Source organism: Bos grunniens, chromosome 13, assembly GCF_055505025.1.
Source record: "Bos grunniens cultivar Pamir isolate PY7600 chromosome 13, Bosgru_T2T1.0, whole genome shotgun sequence".
Taxonomy (NCBI): Eukaryota; Metazoa; Chordata; class Mammalia; order Artiodactyla; family Bovidae; genus Bos; species Bos grunniens.
Genome location: NC_141177.1, coordinates 12,327,483 through 12,353,041, shown reverse-complemented (window position 1 = coordinate 12,353,041; position 25,559 = coordinate 12,327,483). Strand labels below are relative to the sequence as shown.

The 25,559-nt window shown below is 45.2% G+C and overlaps 1 protein-coding gene and 1 non-coding gene across 32 annotated transcripts in view; one reads left to right on the top strand and one right to left on the bottom strand.

The window, feature by feature from the left end:
- Positions 1 to 25,559, bottom strand: part of PTPRT (protein tyrosine phosphatase receptor type T) — a 1,155,226-nt gene that overhangs the window by 546,374 nt on the left and 583,293 nt on the right. The window lies entirely within an intron of this gene.
- On the top strand, positions 24,920 to 25,026 carry LOC147360217 (U6 spliceosomal RNA). The gene has a single exon (XR_015140064.1). It is a non-coding gene; the product is annotated as a U6 spliceosomal RNA (small nuclear RNA).

Below are 25,559 nucleotides of genomic sequence, written 5' to 3'. Positions count from 1 at the left end.
CAGAAATAGTCAAAGCAGTTAAAACAGGAGTATTAGGAGACCAATGTTAAGGGAGGGGATGAAAGACACAAGGTAGCTCTTGCCAAAGGGGATTAAGAATGAGGAGGATGAGAAAGAACACTGCTGGGATTGTGGGCTGGAGACACTGCCTACATGCAAATCTCATTTGCCACTCTCGATTCAGATTCTGCACCAGAGACCCATTCCAAGAAACAGACTCTAGACACAAAAAACACTTCTTTATGTAAAACTGGTTCATAGAAACAGAACACAGGCTTTGTTATCCATTACAGGTGAAAGTTTAGAGCCGATATTTATTCTTCGCGATGTTTGTTTTGTATTTCTTGGGACAGAAAACATGCTGCCAACAGCAACAAACATTTAAAACACACAGACAGACAGACAGACAGACATATAAAGGTTTGTTCTATCTGGAGTCAATCTAAAAAAACTCTTAACATCTGTATATAGTACACATATACCTATACATACACACAGATAAATCAGATTATGCTTGAGAGATGTAGGCAGCATGTAAAGCTAATTTATTTGTTTCACCTTCTCCAGACTGCTTCAGAAGAGCACTGCCTTGGGAGCTGAGGATTCAAGTAGTCTGTTCTGATTCTCACATATAGAACGTCCAGCTCAGGCTAAGACATCAAATATTTATCCACTGCCAGAATTTCTAAATTCCAGCCTCCTCCCTCCTCCTATTCCTGACCCCATCTGGCAGAAACTGTGCTTCAATTTGGGCAAAGAGAACGAATCACCAGAATCAAAGCTGATGTCAGTACTTTTGTGTATTGGTACAAGATGTGGAAAGCCTGCCAAACCGTAGTGTGTTGATGAATGCTAGACTTGGAGAGAAAAGATCGTGCTGTACTTCACAAATGGGATTTGCTTTTTAATCTCTCCTGTTCAGCTGTGGGATGAACAGTGGTGCTTGTGGCCAGAACTCTGGGGATGAGCTTAGAGGGTTGAGTCCTCACTCCCACCCCACCCCCAGGCAGTACCTGGAAGAGACCCCAGGGAAAGAGAAAAGGTTTCAGGAGGCTGGTTATTCCCAGAGCCTGAGGAGATACTGCAGGCATCTCTAACTTGGACATATCATGAATTCACACCATCCTTCTTGTTCCTACTTGACCAGGGCTTCTGAATCTCAGTCCTATTGACATTTGGGGTCAGATAACTCTTTGTTGTGGGGGGACTTCCCTATGAATTGTAGGATGTTTAAAAGCACCATGGCAATGCCAGTAGCATGCTCCCAGTTGTAACAACCAAAAATGTCTCCAGATATCATCAAATATCCCCTGGGTAGGGGCAAAATGGCCCCTGGTTGAGAATCACTGCTTGAAATGAACCAAGGGAACAAATGAGGTTTTAAATAACCCACACTTGAACTCAGAAGGCTTTCAGGATCTGTTTTATCACACCCATGTCTCCCTTCTGCTCCTGCCAGCGGGGGACCCCAAGCATGTTTCAACTCTCTACCCAACAGATCTTAATTTCTGCCATTATAGACGGTGGGAAGTATTTCCTCATTTTAGATGGTTTGAAGGATCTTCTAGAGTCTAGGAACAGAACAGGCGACCTGTTCTCTGCAACTGCCAGAAATTTTCATGTGATGTCTAACATCTCACTGCTGCTGCTGCTGCTAAGTCGCTTCAGTCGTGTCCGACTCTGTGCAACCTCATAGACAGCAGCCCACCAGGCTCCCCCATCCCTGGGATTCTCCAGGCAAGAACACTGGAGTGGGTTGCCATTTCCTTCTCCAACATCTCACTGGATCAGTGTAAAGCTGAACACTCTTCCTCCCACCCACCCACCCAAGCCCTGCCTGGAGACCAGGCTGCTTAGGATGTTTAAGGGGAAATGGATCCAGTGTCAAGCATTCCCATTGGATCCATGTTTGAGCAAACATCCCTACCCATCTGCTCAGCTTCAAAACCACAGGTCTATCTGGGGAGGGATTCAAAGAAAATACAGCAAAGAAGGAGGCCTTCATGTCTCAGTAGAAGGGAAGAAGAGTGCCCAGGAATGATTTATTTACCTACCCCATGGGAATAAAGGCAGAGCTGTGAGCGCAGGACATGTGTGCTCCCTCATGGGGATCTACAAGGCCCAGAGCCTTTGGTATACAGCTCCATGAGGGAGACACTTCCTCAGTGAACCTGCTGATCGAGGCAGGACTATACACCGCTTACTTTACCTCTATGTCTATTTCTCATCTAGTAAAAAGTTAGTTCTGAGAATACCAAACTTTGCCGATTATACTTCCAGAATGTCTCTGGGCTCAGAACCTTCTTTTCCATCCCTACAAAGCCTGATGCAGTACAGGCTTTAGCTTCATTAGCCCACCTGAACCAATGTAACTGCCTCTTCACTGCTCTCTTACCATCGATCTTCCATACAAAGGGGTCTTTCTAAAACCCCAAAGAATGAGAAAACATCTACATCCCTTATCACCAAACATGATAAACCACATTTTAAATAAAAGACCAAACTATCAAGCTAGGGAAACAGAAAACACCTACTTGCAACATTCGCAACAGATAAAATAATATGTAAATTTTGCCTCTTCACTGTCCTCCACATATGTAATGAGCTCTCACTAACCAATAAGCAAAACTCAAAAGTAAGCAAAGGATATGATTAGGTAACATGCAAATTAATTAATAAGCTTTAAAATGGAATATAAAAACATGGAAAATGTGCAAAGTACTGATAATTGAGGGCCACAGATTAAACAAGTACTTTTTTAACCTTTTAGATTGGCACAGATTTACAAGTCTGGTAACACTGTGCAGTGTTGGCAAAAATTCATCAAAATGGGAGTTGCTATACTGGTTGGGAGCACATCAGAGGCAGTTTTCCTATACTGTGTTAGTTTTGTATTCCTACATAAATCATCAAAAATTGAATGGCTTAAAACAATACACATCTGTCATCTCACAGTTCAGTTGGTTAGGAGGTGAGGCATGGCTTAGCTGGGCTCTCTGCTCAGGGTCTCACAGGCTGCAGTGCTTCAGTCAGTGCTTGCATCTCATCTCAAGTTTGGGATCCTCTTCCAAGCTCATGTGATTATTGGCAGAGTTCATTTCCTTGCTGCTGTAGACTCACTGTGGCTTGCTTCTTCAAGGCCAACAGGAGAGATCCTCTGATTTCTAGACCTTCTGTTAAAGAGCCCACCTGGTTATGTCAGACACACTCCAGAGACAAGATCCCTTTGGATTAACTTAATGTCAACAAATTAGGGATGTTAATTATATCTGCAAAATCCCCTCACCTTTGCCATATAATATAACGTAATCACAGGAGTGACACCCCATCTCCTTTGCCACAATCTGCAGGTTAGAAGCAATCATGAGTCCTGCCTACACTCAAGGGGAGGTGATTATACAACGATAGGTCAGAGACCATCTGATAATCCTGCCAACCACATGTACGGACCCAAATGTAAATTGTTCACAATTTTTTTCACAGTAATTTCACTTACAGGATTTTATTCCAAGGAAATAAACTGACTACATATATTTACACAAGTGTTTTCATCAATCTGCTGTCTGAAATCATGAAAATACAGAAGCAACCTAAATATCCATAAAGACGAGATTATAGGATTCATTTTATATCTACATGGGATATCATATATATGTTTTTAAAAAGAGCACAAGTGATCAAATATATTTAAATAAAACAGAGAGCTACAATGTATTAAGTGGAAACGGTAGGCTAAAGATCACATCTGTCTATACCTATATTTATATTTATTCCTAAGTGTGTACATGAACGTAACATTCTGAAAGAACATACACACAGGTGTTAATAAAAGGTATCTCCAGGTATGTGAGTAGTAGGTGATCTTTGTGTTACATATGATCTTCATTTCATAAAACTGTTTGAAATAGCTATGCATTCTTTGTATAACAAAAAACAATAGAGCTGTTTTTTAAATGCTGTGGTATCTGTTAGTAAAAAGAGCTGTGTACAAAACAGTGTATACCCAAGGGCATTTCAAGTTCCATAAAATATAAATGTGAAGGAGAAAACTTGTTAGGAAAGACACAATATTTTAATAGAAGCTAGATGGAGACTGAGATGAGGGACATCTTCAGGTTCTATTTCAGCTCTGCTTTTTTGCATTTTCAATATAACACAAACGTTATTTTCATAGTCTTTTTATTTTTTTCTAAATCAATTCCTGGTATGTCTTTTAATGTAGGAAAAGAATTGCAAGCAGGGCAAAGAATGAACCAAAAGGCCCTCTCGCGTCTCCTCTGGTCCCCAGCCCTGCAGCACAGAACACAGGATTCCTCCAGTGGTTTGACCCTGTCTCCTCCACGAGGCGGAGAGTGCAGTGATGGCTCTGTCCCATCTCATTCACCTCTGTATCTCTAGTGCCCATCACAGCGCCTGCCACACAGAGGGTACTCCATTGTTGCCACAGAAATGAATGAAGAAAATCCTGGCAGGCCATGGGAGCCATCCAAGCCTATAGAGTGTAGCTATGTGTTACAGAGATCATTTTACTAGCAGTGGTGGAGGATGGACTCTCAGGAGGAAAGCAGGGAGACCAGACTGCCCGGTGCGGGGCACTGAGGACCGGGCATGACGACAATAACAAGGCAGACACACAGGAAGTAGGAAGGGCAGATCCGGGGGAAGATGAGGCTGCGGTTTCAGGGCAGGTAAGCACTGAAGTCAACTTCCAGGGTTTGATTTGGACAAGTTTTGACTGACTAAGGAGTATACCTCTTTGAGAGAGAAGAAATGACAAGTTCAAGTTTGGATATGCTGGGTTTGAAGTCCATGAGTGAGCCAGGTGGAGCCACCAGAGGCCTCTTTGGTCACCCTCCCAAATGTCATATACACATGGCTGATTCTGTAAACCCCAAGAACTTAATAGACGCATGTCTAATGAGTAAAATCCATCCATCCCTCCTCAAGGATAAAACGACCCCCTATCTTAGGGTTCCACTACTTCCTGAAGCCTGGACAGAGGACGGTGCTTATAGAATCTCGTGCACTGCATGAGTTGGATAACTTCCTGTGCAACTGAGGGCTTGCTACTGCACTCCCCAGGAAGATGCTCACCTGCCTGCCTCTGCTCAGCAGTGTGCACGTTCTTCTGGGACACTGTGGGCTGCCTACAACCTCACCCTGAAAACCCTTCCTGTAGAACTTGTTGCGTATTTTACAGAGCTGTAGATGATATCCAAGATGACGATGAGGAGAGGACTGACTGAGTAAATTACATCTGTGATCAAAGGACTTTGATCCGATGCCATCAAGCTGTCACAGCAGGATGGCCTCCCACAAACACCATCTTTCTGCCTGCATCCTGAACAAGATGGGCCTGGGGTCCCTCTGTCCTGAGCCCTGTCAGCTTATGATTTGGTGTTTCCTGCTAAACTCTGAGCTGCATTCAGATGGCCATGCCAGCTCTCAGTATCTTCTATCCTTACACATATCATAGAGTTAGAGGCAAAGAAGTGAGAGTTGCTGCCTGGCTGAATGAGCTACTCCCCATCAAGGAATCATTTCTTGTTTATTCCAAAGAACACAAAGGACTGCCCCTTAGAATGAAGGCTTTGGGGCCACCTCCAGCTGAACCCTGCCCATTCCCCAACATGTGAACTGCCCTCCACCCTCTACAATGCGCTAAGTTGCTTCAGTCGTGTCCTGCTCTTTGCAACACTATGAAGCCTGCCAGGCTCCTGTCCATGGGATTCTCCAGGCAAGAATACTGAAGTGGGTTGCCATGCCCTCCTCCAGGGGATCTTCCTGACCCAGGAATTGAACCTCCATCTCCTGCATGGCAGGCAGATTCTTTCCACTGAGCCACCAGGGAAGTGACCCTTTACAATAGCCCCTCTCATTTTCCTATTACATTATTCCAGTGGCTTCAACTCTCTGTTTGCAAATGCTAACCCTACCAGCAACAAAAGCATCTTCTACAAATTGCTTTGTAAGTCATCAAGCATGCGTTATGATTATCTGGATACTCATAAAATCCTAGTGCAATTCACATGGCAGACACCAGCTTCCCCATTTTACAGATGAGGAAACGAAGCCTGGGCAAGTACACCAGTTCAGATGAGAAGTGGTGGTTTAGACTAGAATGTAAGACTTGCAGTTCTCAGGCCTAGGCCCTCGGTGTTATCTTCCTCATGTAGTCTGTGATAAGAGTTCACTGTGGGTGCTCCCCTCAGAACTACAGAACTTCTCGACTTTCTCCAGCACGTAGCACGGGGCCTTGGAAACTCAATAAATCATTGCTTGAGTTAATGAATAAATAAACGCCCTTTCCATCATGGCTTTAGCTTTCTCATCTGAAAATGAGCATGTTTAGGTGCAATGATTCCCAAGGACCCCTCAGGACCCCTCTTTCCTGTAGCTACAGATTCCCAGCCTCCAGACAAGCTGCTGGGGTAAGGCCTGTGCCAGGTAGATCACAAGGACAGACAGAGAGCATCAGCTGCACTGGTTGTGAATAAAAAGAACAACAATGAAAAATGAATGGAGACCATTTAGGGAAAGAATAATAAAACCCCACTTTTCGTGATGCTAGAAATAATACAGGGCTCCATGACTTGCTACCGGCTCTACTTCTTGATGTCTTTGCCACCCTGATGTCGTTCATTCCCACTTTGCAGGCAGTTCTTTTCTTGTGCAGAAATGTAATTTAGTGGGTGGCTTTTCCCATGACTCTGTGTCGCTAACACATCCATTTCCTTCTCTGCTTTTAAAGTTTATGTTCCTTTGCCGAACAATAGGCTGCCCATTACCACTGCCTCCAAAACCCTACGCAGCAGAGAAACTCCTCTAAAAGCTCCTGTAGGTCTTGAGACAGAGAGACAGACAGACAGACATGGGGGAGCAGTTTCCAGAGCCCTACATGATATTCGATGTCCTTAAAGATCCCAAGGGGAATTCAGCCAAGTGCACGTGAGCTACAAGATGAGAGCGGTAACTAGAGTAGTAAACACTTACTATGCAGCACCAAGCTGTGCCGGATGCTTGTTCAAAGGGCTTTCCTACATTCTCTTTCATTTAAATTTCATGACAACTCTGTAAGAAATGTACGATTATGTCCATTGTACAGATGGAAGAACCAAGGCACAGGAGGGGTAAGACATTTGGCAGGTCACACAGAAAAGTGTAGAGCCAGGCTTGGCCCCCATGCTGTGTGGTCCCACATATATTTCCCACTTTGCTATTCATCTTTTCTGCTAAAATGACTTATGACCCACTGGACAGCCAGCATTCCTGGCTACCCCCTAAGCAACACCAAATAGTAGATGGACAAAGAGCAAGGAGATTTATAGTCAGTTCCAACCTGTCACCATTCCAGGCTATTCCAAGATTACTGATGCAATTGTGGGCAGATTGAATAACCTCTTTAAGACTTAACTTCTTTATGTGAAAAATTAAAATGGTACACAGTTCCAGGTACCTTGGCAAATGTTTAAGACTTAAGAGATAACAAATGTCCTGTATGTTCCAAATCTGGAAAGTCCCAAGGCAGAGCTGGGGACAGAGCATCCCTTCATTCAGTTATTCGTTTACCCACGAACTGTTTATTGAGAAGTGACCACCTGCCATGAACAGCACGGGGTGCTGGAGAAATTCTCACTGTCATGGAGCTTACTGTTTAGCGATGAGAGACAGTAACAGTAGGAAGCGGGGAGGGAGAGGATCCTTTAGACTGGCCTGAGAAATATCTGAGCTGAGACCAAAATGAGGAGCATTGGTCTGCCAAGAGAGTGGAGAGAACATTCCAGAAAGGGAAAAAAACAAATGCAAACCAGCAGAAAAACCTTGAAGAGTGCCAGGGAAAGAAGTGGAGCCAGTGCAGCTGGAGCACTATGCCTGGCAGGGAGGAGACGGGGTGAGTTTTGAGAGGGAAGCAGGGTTCGATCAGGCCGGCCTCTCAGGCCACAGTCAGAGTTTGAATGCCATCCTATGTGCAACAGGCACTCTTACAGGATTTTAAGCAGGGGTGCAACATGATCTATGTTTTCAGAGCTCATGCCAGATGAGCAGTGCGTGAGCTTCTGAAATGAATGAGAACATGGGTGGAATACAATGAGAGGTAGAACCTGGTGACTGAGATAAGTGTTAGATTTCAAACCTTCACTCAGTAGATGGACAAGAATGGCACTTCTGCTTTGTCTCCCTAGATGAGTTTCCCAGTACACAGAGGAGAGAGGGAATTGGAACCAACAGTGAGTAATCACTTTCTTCCCACCTTTCGGACTAGACTCCCTTCCTTTGTGGATATCCAATTCTTCTCAACCCAGGGCTCCCTGAGGAACTGCAGACTTAACAGCTGCCACAAGACCACCATATCCTTTTTCCTTTGTCTCACTGTAAAAACATATGTGTACAAACAAATCAAATAGAAGGCACTGGATATAAAAAAGCTGAAAGAAAACTGAGGAGACCCAAGGGTGCACAAGCAGTTCTGAGCCTTGCAGCACCCATGAGGTTCAAGGCAAGTGGCTTCAGGCACTCACGGGGCTGAATCTGGACTTCCTGCTGAAGTTGGATGGCCGTTAGTCAACAATGCCCAAGTTAATACATCTCCCGTGTTTCTCCCGCCTCTGCATTTCCAGGCCTTTTAAGCAGTCATGTGGCGAGAACCTGCCCGGTTTACAATGTTTTGCCTTCCCTTTTGTCCCTGTTGATATGCAGGGCCTGCCCAGTTTTGAGACTCATCTGAATTACTGCTTTATCTTTATGGTCCGAGTTGAGCAGCCAAGCCAGAGTCCTGTCGGAGACAGGGAATCTGATTTGTCTAAACCCTCAGGAGCTCATGGACACTAGTTTTAGTTCATGAAGAAAAGAGAGTGAGCAATTTCCTAGGACAATGCCCCAGAAGCACTTCTTGTTCTGCGTTCTAATGCTAATGATCTTTCCAGTGTGGGAGGCTAGGGTGGTGAAAAGGGAGGACTGAAAAGAAGGCACTGGAAGGAGGCTCTCGCCTCCTATTTACCTTGTGCACGCATCCACCAAAGAGCTAGGTGGAGATGACTGAGCCCCAGCTCCCCTTGGCCCAGAAACCCATCAAAGTCAATAAACTCCCCTAAGGTCCCCACAGCCAGGCAGCTCTGTTCTCTACATGACTCATGAACACCAAAGGTTCACCGCTGCCAAGAGGAGCTCAAGAATCCCCTTGCACCAAAGCTGCTGCGGAACAATGAAGACACATCGAGTAAAAAAAACAAAACAAAAACAACTCCTTAACTCTGCTACCCTTTTGCCTAGGCCCTTCCTTAACTGGTCTCACCAAGTCAGTCCATTTTCTTCCTGGAACTTCTCCTATTTTCCATCTACATGGTCCGCTCTGCCCCCGCCCCGCCTCCAGCCACTTGCTAGGTGAAATCCCTTGTCCCTGCCCCCCACACACAGTATAAAAGATCCTATACACTCAGAATCATGAGAACACTGAGAAATCACCAAGTCCAGTCTCCCCCTCGATGCCTAGGAATGTGTGCCCTCCAGAACCCAGTGGATCCTCAGGATATGCTTGTTGGAAGGAAAAGGGGGTGAGGAAGAGGAAGGCAGGGACAAAAATGCCCCACCCTTTTCTCTCTCTCGCGGGACGGCACCAGGCTTATGAGAAAGAAGCTAGACAGAGAAAGACAAATATGATGTGAACTCACTGATATGCGGAAACTAAAAGAAAAAATTAAAAAGCTGAATTTATAGAAAAAGAGTAGAATGGTGGTTTCAGGAGTTGGGGAACTGGGGAGAATAGGGAGAGGTTGGTAAAAGTGTATAAACTTTCAGGTATAGGTCTGAGGATCTCAACGAGGTAAGTCTAGTTGCAATATTGAGTTATACAATTGACATCGACAAAGAGAGTAGAACTTAAGAGGATTCACACAAAGAAGGTAAGTACATGGGGTGACAGATTACTAAATCAATGCAAGAAATCCTTTCACAGTGCATACGTATATCAAATCATCATACTATACATTTTAAATATATTACAATTTTATTTGTCAATGGTACCTTAAGAAGGCTGGGGGAAAAAAATAATGCATTTATACCTGCCTTGGAGCCCGTGAAGATAGGTTACCTGGTCAGAGTCAGGCCCAGTGGCTGAATCCATGCCCCACAGTCGGGCTCCATCCATCTTTGCCTCAGGCCAGGACTGACCCTTAGGACATGGCCTGCAGTTGGGGATGGGGCTCTTGGCCCCAGCATGTGAAAGTGAAAGTGAAGTCACTCAGTTGTGTCCGACTCTTTGCGAACCCATGGACTGTAGCCTACCAGGCTCCTCCCTCCATGGGATTCTCCAGGCAAGAGTACTGGAGTGGGTTGCCATTTCCTTCTCCAGGGGATCTTCCCGACCCAGGGATGGAACCCGGGTCTCCCTCATTCCAGGCAGACACTTTAACCTCTGAGCCACCAGGGAAGGCCCCTGCATAGGGGCAGGCAAAGAGATCCAAAAGCCAGACAAGACCTAGCAGCACTGACCTCCCAGGCCCAGCTCTGCTCATCAGCCCCTGAGGGAGAAAAACCATGTTTCTCCGGGCCCTTGTCACTCCCTGCTGGTATTAATTTACTCACTTTTCAGGTGTCTCCGCAGAAAGGTCAAGGGCTGGGTACAGAATCATGGATGAGCTCATGCCTCAATTCTCACCCTCCATTTTCACAGATGTCTCACTATCTTATCCAAATATACTTCAGACTTTAGAGCAAAGGATGCTCTTGCTAAAGTTTGTGAAAGACTGACTTAAAGAACTGAGGTTTTCAGAAGTCAGCCCCAACGTAAAGTGTGGGCAAAGACTGACCTCCTGGCATGGAAACCATCCACTGGGGCACTGCTCTGAAGTGATATGTAGATACCAAGAAAGGAGTCTCCTCCTCGTACAGGAGCCTAGAACCTTCAATATCTGGATCCACAGATTAGAAGTTATCAGGTTCCAGGACACATCAGAATAACCAGAAAATGTGTTCATCATGCAGGGTCCAGGGCCCTGATCCCAGAGAGTCTGATTCTATAGATGTGGCCCAAGACTTGGGAATCTACACATGTAGATCAAGATTGCCAGTGAGCCTAAAGGAGGTGGGTCCACCTTTGTCCAACAGTTGGTGGACTGTCAGCAAGGCATCACCAGAGAACTTACTAGAAACCTGGAATTTCAGATTCCACCCCAGACCTACAGAATCAGTCTGCATTTCACAGGCCCTGCAGTGATGTCCATGCATGTTGCAGCGTGAGATGTGCTGACTCAGATGGGATCGTAAGCCCCCTCAGCTCCTCTCTGGAGCCTGAGTTCCCTTGACTGGGACCACACCCCCGACACCCCCACTTCCCTGGGACCTCTGTCCATCCCGGGATAAACACAGTTGTTGTTTGTCCTGCACCTAACTTCACAGTGACATATGCAGACATGCCACAACATGGGTGAACCTTGAGGACACTGTTACATGAAATAAGTCATCACAAAAGGACAAACGCTGTGATTCCACTTATACAAGATACTTAGAATGGACGAAGAGACATAAAGTAGAAGGACGGTTGCTGGGGCTGGGGAGGGGGCAGTGGGGAGATGCTGTTTAATGGGTATAGAGCATCAGTTTTGCAAGATGAAAGATTTGGAGACTGGATACAAGACAATATAAATGAACTTAACACTACTGACCTGAAAAATCGTCACTATAATAAATTGCTTGTTATATGTGTTTTACCACAATTAAAAAAAAATGGAAGAAAAAAATCCAATTCTGCGCAGCACTGACATCAAGACCATTGGAAACTAGAGGTTACAGCTGAGCCATCGACCACAGGTGGGATGATGTTCAGACTGGACACAAGTATGCTGGTGTGTCTACCAAAACCGCGATTCAGAGGCTGAGCGGGGCTAGGCAGGAGGCTGTCCTAGGTGAGGCCTTTTTATCAGTCATCACTGACAATCCTCACACTGGAGCAACACTAAAACACTTCCTGAACACACAGCAACAAAATAAACCCTGAATGACTGAGGCTGCCATCATATGAGGGTGCTGGAGGTGGAGAGATGGGGTAGGGGGCAACAGATTAACACAGGGGCTGGGGGTGCAGGGAAGGGGGAGTGCAAGGGGACAGGGATCCATGGGTGTCTGCTTTGCTGCAGGGCCTTCATCATCATCATGGTCCTGGGGGACTTGGGGGAGGGTCCCCTCTCTGTCCTGCTGACCCTCACCCTCAGCACAGGGGCTGATCTCTCTTGCAATTAGAGCTACTTAGAGCATCTTCACTCAGACCCAGAAGCAACAACAGTGAACAGGAGTGAGATGGGTCATACATTAGAGCATCTTCCCATGACTCACTCATCACGAAAACTCTGCCCTGGTGGCATTCTTACCTCCACGCATTTTACCAATAAAGCAACTGAGACTCAGAGCAGTAAAGCTGTCTATACAAGGAAGATCGAGAGGGTAGATGCACATCCAGACCCCCAGCTCTAAGTTTCAAACTCTGTGTTTGGCACCTCAAGGTTTCATCTGTCCCTAGAATGAGTGAGACCTCAAGGCCCCAGCTAGGGAGTCCCATGTATCATCAGCAGCCTTAGCTCCCCTTGTATGATGAACATGGATCAGGATACCACCCTCATGAAGGGATTGTTGCTAGAAAAGATCAATTCATTAATGAATATGAGGCCTCTGCAAAGCCTCAGTGTGATATAAATACTCTTGTTGTCAGCTTTGCCTCTGTTGCAGAATGAAAAGTACCACAGTCCCCCCATTGTCCTTGGATAATAGCTTTGATTTGTTGCAGGGCGGGAGGAAGAAGACTGGGGATAAACAATGCTGAGCTGTTTGCACAGCACAGTGTGGGCAAGGGAGAAGGGGCCTGGGGCTTCGGTCATCCAGACAGCTCTGTGTCTGTACCCGTGGACTCCCCACACCATCCTGGCTGGACGCACACACACACAGTCCAACTCTTTCCCTAGAAAGGACACATCATAGTGGCCTCTTGTGAAGAGAGCAAAGATAACTCACATCACAAGGGTAGTGAACCTTTGATTTCCTTCCTGGAGGTGTATTTGTAGTGTAGACCACACCCATGGTAACCAGAAGATCAGCTGGCAAAGAGGGCTCAGACTGGATGTATTCCAGTTTCCTACTATCGCACAGCTGTCTTAGCTTGGGCTGCTGCAACAAGATACCAGAGGCTAGATCACTTAAACAATAGACATTTCCCTTCACTTAGCTCTCATAGTTCTGGAAGTCTGAGATCAGGGTGGGTTCTGGTGAGGACTGTCTCGGCTTTCAGGAGGCTGCCTGCTCACCACACACTCACATGGTGCTTTCCTTGGTACACGCATGTAAAGGGGTAGGGTGGGTAGAATGCGTGTGCTCCTGTGTTTCTTTATCTTCTTATAAGGGCCTGATCCTATCATGGTGGCCCAACCTTCACGACCTATTTCCCTGCTAAAGGACCCACCTCCAAATACCATCACACTTGGGGCTGGGCTTTGACATACGAATTGGGGTGGGGGGGTGCAAACAGTCATCACAGTAGCAAACATTCCAAAACATGGTGGCATAACACAACAAGCATCTTACTATGCTCACGGATTCCGAGTATCAGAAATTTGAGCAGGACTCAGCAGAGATGGCATGCCCTGCTCTACAATGTATGGGACATCACCAGGAATGCTCAAACAGCCAGGGGTCATGTGGATGGCCCAGGGCTGGAATGCATTTCCAACAAGAAGCTGGAACATTTCAATCACGTCTGGTCCCTGGGTTGGGCTGGCTGAAGGTCAGCTTGGCTGGGACTGTCACCTGCAACACTAATATGGGGCCTTTCCATGTGACCTAGGCCTCTCAGTGCTGAGAGAGTGAGTTCTGAGAAACAGCATCTCTGGAAGAAACAAGGGTCCCAAGAGACCACCCTGGGAAGACACAAGGTTCCCGCTTTTCTCAAGGGGAAGGAGCAGTCACAGGCCTGCCCCGATTCCAGGGAAAAGAGCAGAGAATCTAGTTCTCAATGACAGGAATGGCAAAGAATCAGGGGCCATGTTTAAAAACCACCATATGACTTTGTATAGGACAGAGTTAGAGTTCGGTACAGGACTTAAGAATGGGATTGTGTATCCTAGTCCCAGACGCCATCCCTGGACCCAATCGGGGAGGTGAATCAGAAGATTCTAATATCCTGGAGGCAACTTTTTACTCCTCATAGGCACATGAGAAAGGAATTCTCCAAATGTTGAGGTCCTTGGTGGACCTAGATCCATTATCATTGAGGAAACTGAGAACAAGAGAGGTCACTTGTGATACCCAATGTCTCACGGCCACTAAGCGAAGCAGCCAGGATTCACCAACTCCACGGACTCCAAGCCAGGGCTCACTCTGCTCCTTGACTGCTGTCTCAGAAAGTGGGAGCTGCCAGCTCCTTTCAGTCAAGGTGAGAAATCCATCTTTAGAGCTGGAACCCTCTGCACAGCAGAACCTTCCAGTTGCCCTCCCTCTAGGGGGTGGGGAAAGGAGCAGGGTGGTCAGGGGATGTTTACATACGGGGGGCCCGTAAATAGGTCAGCCCAGCCCCCCCAGGGCGGGTCTGTGATGGGCAATTGAATAAACACATTCGGAGCAAAATGTGTGTGCAGCCGAGTGTGTGCACATTTTTAAATATACATTTCACATCCATATGCAGATCCCACTGACATGTGACAAATGTGCAGTGGCCTCCAGGAACCGTTCTCCAAAGAGGCACTTATTTCATTTGACTCCAGGCATCCAAGCCTCAACAGATGCCAGGATGCCATAGACGCCTAGGCGGTGGGACGCCGACTTCAATTACAGTGGGAAGACCTGAGCTAGACAGTGGGAAGAACTTTCTTTCTTTTAAACAACAGCTTTCTTCCCCAGGTTCTTTGGCAAGGTGGCACCGTGGGCTTAATGCAGACCCAAACAAATGGGAGTGCTGCCCTGAGGTGTGAGGAAGGAATCCAGGTGATCAAAACTGGATTTCAGTCCATACCCTGGATTTTGTGGGGCTTCCCTGGTGGCTCAGACAGTAAAGAATCTGCCTGCAACGAAAGAGACCAGGGTTTGATCCCTGGGTTGAGAAGATCCCCTGGACAAGGGAATGGCTTCCCACTCCAGTATTCTTGCCTGGAGAACTCCATGGACAGGGGAGCCTGGCAGGCTACAGTCCATGGAGTTGCAAAGAGTCAGACACCACTGAGTGACTAACAATTTCACTTTTTATGGAACACACTCCACATGGAGCGTAGCCCTTGGGGTGTACTTTTGATTTAAATGAAGACTCACTGTCTCTCTTTTGACCAGATATTTTAACGGGAGGAATAGGAAGGCTTGAACTTAAAAATCTGAAAACTGACACCCTGTTAAGCTTTTTTTTTTAATGGGGCGGTGGTTGGGGGTGGAATAAAACTTCTATTATGATATAATTAACATACTCTACAATTTATCCAGTGTTCAACCCAGTAAATTTTAGCATATTTGTAGAGCTGTGCTACCATCATCATAGCTGGTTTTAGAGCATTTTAATCACTCCCCAAAAGAAACCCCAAACACTTTATCAATCATCTTCCCAACTGTCCCTTAACCCCTCAGCCCTTGGCAACTACGAATCTACTTTCTGTTTCTGCAGACCTGCCTATTCTGGACATTTCCTATAAATGGAATCATAGCCTACATGGTCTTCTGTGACTCACTCTTTTCACTCCGTGTGTTTTCACGATTCATCCGTGTTGTAGCATATATCAGAATCTCATTCCTTTTTATTGTCAAGTAATAGTCCCTTGTATAGACATACCACATTTTATGTATCCATTCATCAGTTAATAGACTAATGGGCTCTTTCTACTTTGGGACTATTGTGAATAGCGCTGCTGTGAACATCCAAGTACAATTTTTTTCGGTGGATGAACCTTCTCATTTCTCTTGGGTATATAGTTAAGTGCAGGATCACTAGAACAGATCATAACTCTATACGTTTTGAAGAACTCCCAAACTTTTCCAAACTAGTTGCTCCATTTTAAATTTGTACCAGCAATGTATGAGGGTTTCAATTTCTCCACATCCTCACCAACACATTATTGTCTTTTTGCTCAGAGTCATCTTAGTAGGCAAGCAGGCACTTTTCTCATATTATCTCATTTAATCTTCACAATATTACTCCTGGAGCAGGAACCACCATCCCATTATATAGGTCAGATGACTGAGGCTCAAAAAGGTCAAGTCACTTACCTATCAGAGGTCACACCACTGGGAAAAGAGAGTGAAGACTGATGTCAGGTCTACCAGCTGCTCCTCCCTGTGCCCTGGAGCCCCACCTGCCCTCTGAGGCCGTTCTGCCCCCACAGCCACCTCTGCAGGATCTATCTGTTCTTCCTGTAACTCATTGCTGAGATATTCAGGAATGAAAGCAACTCAACACTCTCTCCAAACCATCCTTCCTCACTTGAGAGCATCCCCTTCTGACTGGTGATGGTGTGTGCGAGGCCAGGTGGCCAGGAAAGAAACCAATGCATTTCTCTGTCCCCACCCCTCCCTGTTATTGGTCCATCCCCATGTGAATGGATTTCAAGATCCAGCTCCAACTGGGCTATTCGTCCACTTACCGGAGCACATGAGACTCTGTTCAGCCCCTTGGTGACTTCAGGGACACCCCCACATCAGACTCGTGGGGAAAATTTCTTTACTTCAAAAAACTGTGATGTGCGTGACCCTAAACAAGCTGACTCCTCCTAACACTCAGTGAAAGGGGGCCTTGATGGTGGGATGCGCCCCGCAGCCTCACAGATGCCAGCGACCTGCCCACCGCCCACCCATCTCTCCCTGTGCCTCCCCCTCCCCACCACGCCAGAAGATACATGTCACCGGGAGCCGTCAGGTGTGTTGTATTTATATGATGCCCATCGCTCCTTATTCTCCCTCCATTGTTCTCTGATGTATGACAAAACTCCCAATTTGTCAAATGCTTACCAGCAGTCAGGATAATCTATTCTCCACACATTCACGGAGCTTTTCATTTTGCACAACTGTCACCAGGAACAGTTTATGAATTTTCCATCATGAGGGAACTGAGAGGATGGGAAGAAAAAAATCCCACCCCACCACAACCTGCTTCTCCCATGAGGCACGGCCTGGATTCATAGAGGGGAAGCCACGCAGCTTCTGAGGCCCCCATCCTATTACATACAATAACAGTCTGCACTTGACCCCTTCTCTGGGCAGCCACCTCCCGCTGGTGTTCTGCTGGTATCAAATCTTGGCCTGTCACGGAAATGAAAATCAGGCAGTGCTCTCCTGCTAACAGGCCTCGTATTTAAAGAATTCAGCTTGATGGACTTGGAATTTGGAAGTGTTCCCTCCACCGCCCCACTATATTTCTGGATGAACTACAACAGATTCAACTGCAATTACAGAAACCTCAAACTTTATACACACACACATATACATATATATTTATACACATGAAAATGTATATTGACTCATTTGTCTTTGCAAAAATCTAGAATCAATCTAAGTTTCCGAGGAGAAGAAAAGATTAAATTATAGGAATGGGCCTTGGAACACCACTGAAATAATCTTTCATGGTGTGAGAATGTAGAAAGGATATAATGTTAACTGAAAAGCAAGTTTCAAAACTGTATTATAACAATGGAATATTACTCAGCCATAAAAAAGAATGGAATTGCGCCATTTGGAGAGACGTGGATGGGCCTAGAGACTGTCACATGGAATGAAGTCAGTCAAGAAAGAGAAAAGACAAGTATTGTATACTAAAGCATATATTTGCAATCTAGAAAAATGTCATAAACTTATTTGAAAAGCAGAAATAAAGACTGCTGCTGCTGCTGCTGCTAAGTCGCTTCAGTCGTGTCCGACTCTGTGCGACCCCATAGACGGCAGCCCACCAGGCTCCGCCGTCCTTGGGATTCTCCAGGCAAGACCACTGAAGTGGGTTGCCATTTCCTTCTCCAATGCATCAAAGTGAAAAGTGAAAGTGAAGTCGCTTAGTTGTGTCCGACTCTTCGCGACCCCATGGACTGCAGCCCACCAGGCTCCTCCGTCCATGGGATTTTCCAAACAAAAGTACTGGAGTGGGTTGACACTGATACACAAAATACACATATGGATACCAAGGGGAGGGGGGAAGGGGAGGTGGGACGGATTGGGATTGACATATATACACTAAGGGCAGTGGCTGGGAGGAGCAACCCCACGCCTGAGGCCAGGGGTGGTGGCTGGGAGGACCAACCCCACGTCCAAGGAGCCATGGCTGTGCGGACGCAGGAGGGCCTAGAGGAGCTATCCCACGTTGAAGGTCAGGAAGGGCGGTGGTGAGGAGATACCCATCGTTCAAGGTAAGGAGCAATGGCTGCGCTTTGCTGGAGCAGCCGTGAAGAGATACCCCACGCCCAAGGTAAGAGAAACCCAAGTAAGACGGTAGGTGTTGCAAGAGGGCATCAGAGGGCAAACACACTGAAACCATACTTACAGAAAACTAGTCGATCTAATCACACTAGGACCACAGCCTTGTCTAACTCAATGAAACTAAGCCATGCCCGTGGGGCAACCCAAGATGGGCAGGTCATGGTGGAGAGATCTGACAGAATGTGGTCCACTGGAGAAGGGAATGGCAAACTACTTCAGTATTCTTGCCTTGAGAACCCCATGAACAGTATGAAAAGGCAAACTGATAGGATACTGAAAGAGAAACTCCCCAGGTCAGTAGGTGCCCAATATGCTACTAGAGATCAATAGAGAAATAACTCCAGAAAGAATGAAGGGATGGAGCCAAAGCAAAAACAATACCCAGCTGTGGATGTGACTGGTGATAGAAGCAAGGTCCGATGCTGTAAAGAGCAATATTGCATAGGAACCTGGAATGTCAGGTCCATGAATCAAGGCAAATTGGAAGTGGTCAAACAAGAGATGGCAAGAGTGAATGTTGACATTCTAGGAATCAGCGAACTGAAATGGACTGGAATGGGTGAATTTAACTCAGATGACCATTATATCTACTATTGCGGGCAGGAATCCCTCAGAAGAAATGGAGTAGCCATCATGGTCAACAAAAGAGTCTGAAATGCAGTACTTGGATGCAATCTCAAAAATGACAGAATGATCTCTGTTTGTTTCCAAGGCAAACCATTCGATATCACAGTAATCCAAGTCTATGCCCCAACCAGTAACGCTAAAGAAGCAGAAGTTGAACGGTTCTATGAAGACCTACAAGACCTTTTAGAACTAACACCCAAAAAAGATGTCCTTTTCATTATAGGGGACTGGAATGCAAAAGTAGGAAGTCAAGAAACACCTGGAGTAACAGGCAAATTTGGCCTGGGAATACGGAATGAAGCAGGGCAAAGACTAATAGAGTTTTGCTAAGAAAATGCACTGGTCATAACAAACACCCTCTTCCAACAACACAAGAGAAGACTCTATACATGGACATCACCAGATGGTCAACACCGAAATCAGATTGATTATATTCTTTGCAGCCAAAGACAGAGAAGCTCTATACAGTCAGCAAAAACAAGACTGGGAGCTGACTGCAGCTCAGACCATGAACTCCTTATTGCCAAATTCAGACTTACATTGAAGAAAGTAGGGAAAACCACTAGACCATTCAGGTATGACCTAAATCAAATCCCTTATGATTATACAGTGGAAGTGAAAAATAGATTTAAGGGCCTAGATCTGACAGTTAGAGTGCCTGATGAACTATGGAATGAGGTTCATGACATTGTACAGGACACAGGGATCAAGACCATCCCCATGGAAAAGAAATGCAAAAAAGCAAAATGTCTGGGGAGGCCTTACAAATAGCTGTGAAAAGAAGAGAAGCGAAAAGCAAAGGAGAAAAGGAAAGATATAAGCATCTGAATGCAGAGTTCCAAAGAATAGCAAGAAGAGATAAGAAAGCCTTCTTCAGCGATCAATGCAAAGAAATAGAGGAAAACAACAGAATGGGAAAGACCAGGGATCTCTTCAAGAAAATCAGAGATACCAAAGGAACATTTCATGCAAAGATGGGCTCGATAAAGGACAGAAATGGTATGGACCTAACAGAAGCAGAAGATATTAAGAAGAGATGGCAAGAATACACAGAAGAACTGTACAAAAAAGATCTTCACGACCCAGATAATCACGATGGTGTGATCACTGACCTAGAGCCAGACATCCTGGAATGTGAAGTCAAGTGGGCCTTAGAAAGCATCACTACGAACAAAGGTAGTGGAGGTGATGGAATTCCAGTTGAGCTATTTCAAATCCTGAAAGATGATGCTGTGAAAGTGCTGCACTCAATATGCCAGCACATTTGGAAAACTCAGCAGTGGCCACACGACTGGAAAACGTCAGTTTTCATTTCAATCCCAAAGAAAGGCAATGCCAAAGAATCCTCAAACTACTGCACAAATGCACTCATCTCACACGCTAGTAAAGTAATGCTCAAAATTCTCCAAGCCAGGCTTCAGCAATATGTGAACCGTGAACTTCCTGATGTTCAAGCTGGTTTGAGAAAAGGCAGAGGAACCAGAGATCAAATTGCCAACATCCGCTGGATCATGGAAAAAGCAAGAGAGTTCCAGAAAACCATCTATTTCTGCTTTATTGACTATGCCAAAGCCTTTGACTGTGTGGATCACAAGAAACTGTGGAAAATTCTGAAAGAGATGGGAATACCAGACCACCTGACCTGCCTCTTGAGAAATTTGTATGCAGGTCAGGAAGCAACAGTTAGAACTGGACATGGAATAACAGACTGGTTCCAAATAGGAAAAGGAGTTCGTCAAGGCTGTATATTGTCACCCTGCTTATGTAACTTATATGCAGAGTACATCATGAGAAACGCTGGACTTGAAGAAACACAAGCTGGGATCAAGATTGCTGGGAGAAATATCAATAACCTCAGATATGCAGATGACACCACCCTTATGGCAGAAAGTGAAGAGGAACTCAAAAGCCTCTTGATGAAAGTGAAAATGGAGAGTGAAAAAGTTGGCTTAAAGCTCAACATTCAGAAAACGAAGATCATGGCATCCAGTCCCATCACTTCATGGGAAATAGATGGGGAAACAGTGTCAGACTTTATTTTTCTGGGCTCCAAAATCACTTCAGATGGGGACTGCAGCCATGAAATTAAAAGACACTTACTCCTTGGAAGGAAAGTTATGACCAACCTGGATAGCATATTCAAAAGCAGAGACATTACTTTGCCAACAAAGGTCCGTCTAGTCAAGGCTATGGTTTTTCCTGTGGTCATGTATGGATGTGAGAGTTGGACTGTGAAGAAGGCTGAGCGCCGAAGAATTGATGCCTTTGAACTGTGGTGTTGGAGAAGACTCTTGAGAGTCCCTTGGACTGCAAGGAGATCCAACCAATCCATTCTGCAGGAGATCAGCCCTGGGATTTCTTTGGAAGGAATGATGCTAAAGCTGAAACTCCAGTACTTTGGCCACCTCATGTGAAGAGGTGACTCATTGGAAAAGACTCTGATGCTGGGAGGGATTGGGGGCAGGAGGAGAAGGGGACGACAGAGGAAGAGATGGCTGGATGGCATCACTGATTCAGTGGAGTTGAGTCTGGGTGAACTCCGGGAGTGGGTGATGGACAGGGAGGCCTGGCGTGCTGCGATTCATGGGGTCGAAAAGAGTCGGACACGACTCAGCGACTGATCTGATCTGATCTGATAAAAAAGATAACTAATGAGAACCTGCTGTATCGCACAGGGAACTCTACTCAGTGCTCTGTGGTGACCTAAATGGGAAGGAAATGCAAAAGTGAAGGGATATATGTATATGCATACATAGCTGACTCACTCTGCTGTATAGCAGGAAATAACACAACACTGTAAAGGCACTATACTTCAATTTTAAAAAAACTATTATAATATGCTTCTAAGTTCATAAAAATATGCCTGTGCCTATATGAATGGTGGGGTGGAGACCAAATCAAAAGGCATTCAAAAGGTTAAAAGTCAAGAGATCAATTATCCGCTTTTTATATTTACTTTCATGTATTTTCCAAATTTTTTTCAATGAAAAAAACTGTTATTTTTTCAAGGAAGATTTTAAAAAAGAGGAACTTGGTTTGGCTCCATGTGGTCTATTCGTGTACTCTTCCTAAAACTTTAAACTCTGCAGAAAGCGGCCAGTTGTACAATAAACAAAATTTACAGCCCAGTGGCTTTCTGACAGCAAGCACTTCTTTATCCACACTGAGTGACACTGAACAGCAGCTGTCCTTATGATTTTAATCACAGCAGCTTTTCAAACCACAACCCACTCTCCCCTTTATTTTATTCCATTCAAAACTGTCTCTCGAAGCTAATGAGCAAATTCTCTGAGAACTGGAACCTAGGAAATGCTGAATCACACACGGGGCCAAGAGCCTATTAAATCCACATGAAGCCACACAGCCCTTTGAAGACTCACACAGCTCAGATAACTTGAAAGTCCCTCTGAGAATATATTCGATCTGTGGTTACAGTATGTAAATGGAAGTCAGTGCCTAACAAGAGATGATTATTTGCAAATACCTTGGCTATGATCTAAGCTGAGTTCTAATTTGAGGAGTAACATAGTGATCATTTTAGCAAGAACCTGGAGGCTAAGATTAACCTTTACAGGAAACTTCTGAGGAGGGTTGAGATTTTCTCAGAAACTAAGGTCCTAGGAACTATTCGCAGTTACAACTGTAGGACCTGAAAGAACATTTCAACTCCAAACTTCCTCATTATTTTTTCTTTATACGTTTTCTCTCCTATTGATATTTTATTTTTTTGCCTTCTTTCCTGATTCATCTTGGATTCCTTGAGCTATTTCTTTATAACACTTTCATAATGTGCGCTTAAAATGTTTGTCTGAAGTCCTTTACAACCAACTTGAAGATGCAAAAGAAAAAAAAAAAAAGGGAAAAGAAAAATAAACACCCCTGGCTCCCTTTTGTACTTGTGTGTCAGGACGGCAGCACAAAGTACTGCTGACGAGTGTCTCCGAGGACAGAAATGTACCGACTCACAGTCTGCAGGTCAGAAGCCCAGGACGACCAGGGTATCTGCAGAGCAGGTCTACGAGTGAGAGTCCATCCTACGACCCTCCCCTCACTGCTGCTGGTGTGCTGACAAGTGTTCCCTGGCCTGTAGAAGTATCACCGCAATCCCTGCCTTCTTAGCATTCTCTCCATGGGCATGTGTCTGTGTCTAAATTCCATGTTCTTATAAGGACACAAGTCACACCAGAAGAGATGGTGAGATAGCATGACCAACTCAATGGACATGAATTTGAGCAAATCCTGGAGATACTGTGAAGAACAGGGAAGCCTGGCATGCTGCAGACTATGGGGTTGCAAAGAGTCGGACACAACTCAGCAACCAAACAACAGTCACACTGGATTAGCGCCCTATGACCTCATCTTAATTGCATCCACAAGGACCTTATTTCCAAAGAAGTCACATTCTGATATTCTGGGAGTTATGACTTCAACATATGAACCTGGGGGACACAATGCAACCCATGACACCTTATACCAATGTCACAAACCATGTTCCATCTTGGCTGCTGAGCTCTGCTCCAGAAGATAGTATAATCCCAGACTAACAGATGGTTTCCAAGGTTAGCTGAGCCATCCTTTCCCCAGTTCCCTGGGTACCTGGCCCCAATTTCCCATTGCTGCTTTCGCTAATTTTCTCCATGCTCCTGCATCCTTTTCTATTCCAATTTTAGGGGGTGATCTTATCTCTTATTCCATAGAAGCAAAAGAGGCCATCACAAAGGGATGGGCTGATCCCCCTGTTATGAAGCCTTTACTTGCATCCCTCCCTCTCCCAGTTCGCCCAGTCTCCTATTCCAGGGCATTCCTTCCCCTGGGTCTTCAGCCCTCCAGCCTTCTCAGGACTTCGTGCTTGCCAGTTACCCCTCTTCCTTCTGTCTTCAACCTTCCTCTCCATTGGTCTCTTCCTATCAGCATTTAAACAAGCCTCACTTCTCCCCATAAAGAGAAAATCCTCTTATCTCCATTCTTCTCACAGGTTATTGTCCAAACACTCCAGCCCACCTCATGGGCACATTAACTGAAAGAGTGAAATGAGATTGATCACTACTTTTCTTGTCCTTAACTCATTCAACTTCTGTCCTCATCTGTATTGGAATTTTTCCTGCCATGGATCCCATGTTGCTAAACTATGGGTTTCTTTTAGTTCTTTTCTTAAGCGACCACTCAGCAAGCATAGAATTGACCAGTCTTCCCTTTAAATGGGCTTCCCTGGTGGCTCAGATAGTAAAGAATCTGCCTGCAATACAGGAGACCTGGGTTCGATCCCTGGGTCAGGAAGATCCCCTGGAGAAGGGAATGGCTACCCACTCCAGTATCCTTGCCTGGAGAATTCCATTGACAGAGGAGCCTGGAGGGCTAGAGTTCATGGGGTCGCAAATAGACACAACTGAGTGTCCTTTAAATACTTAATTCCTTGGCTTCTGAGTGATCTTAGAGATTTCTCAAGTCTCCTTCTTGGCTTGCCTTGCAGGCCCTTCATCCCCTGTCCGTATGTTCAATTTTCACATTGGTGTTGTGTACCAGATCTTTCTCCTCCCCTTCTGATCTCATCTGTTACCTTAAATTAAATCACTATCTATATCCTGGTGACTCTCAAGCCTATATTTCCAAGTCTACATCTTGCTCCTGAATTAAAGATGTCTACACTCCTTCCTACTATTAATATTAAATTCCCCTTCAATGATCTACGCCAAGTGATAGCTATGAAGGAGGACAGCTAACAGGCAGTAGACAGAGTAATGGGTTGATATAGACTCAGGATGGGCAAAAATCCTCTTGGCAGGGTAAAGAGAAGCAGCAATGAAATGCAAGCTAAAGGACAGTCAGTTGGATTAACTTGATACTTCTTTAAAAAGTACTTTAAAATCAAAATGCTGTGCTCGCTTCGGCAGCACATATACTAAAATTGGAACGATACAGAGAAGATTAGCATGGCCCCTGCGCAAGGATGACATGCAAATTCGTGAAGCGTTCCATATTTTTAAAGATGATAACAATAACCCTGTGTACGAGACAGCAAAAGAGACACTGATGTATGGAACAGTCTTATGGACTCTGTGGGAGAGGGAGAGGGTGGGAAGATTTGGGAGAATGGCATTGAAACATGTAAAATATCATGTATGAAACGAGATGCCAGTCCAGGTTCAATGCACTATACTGGATGCTTGGGGCTAGTGCACTGGGACGACCCAGAGGGATGGTATGGGGAGGGAGGGGGGAGGACGGTTCAGGATGGGGAGCACATGTATACCTGTGATGGATTCATTTTGATATTTGGCAAAACTAATACAATTATGTAAAGTTTAAAAATAAAATAAAATTAAAAAAAAAAAGTTGAATAAAAAAAAAATCAAAATGCCTTTGATTGCTTGCTACTCCTTCTGTACGCCTATACCTTAAAGGACAGGGCACTCCTTGACATGTATTAAATCTAAATATGCTCCTACCCTAAAAAATTTATTTTCCCTCCACCAATGCTCTGACATATGGATATGTGTCATATGTCCACTGAAAAC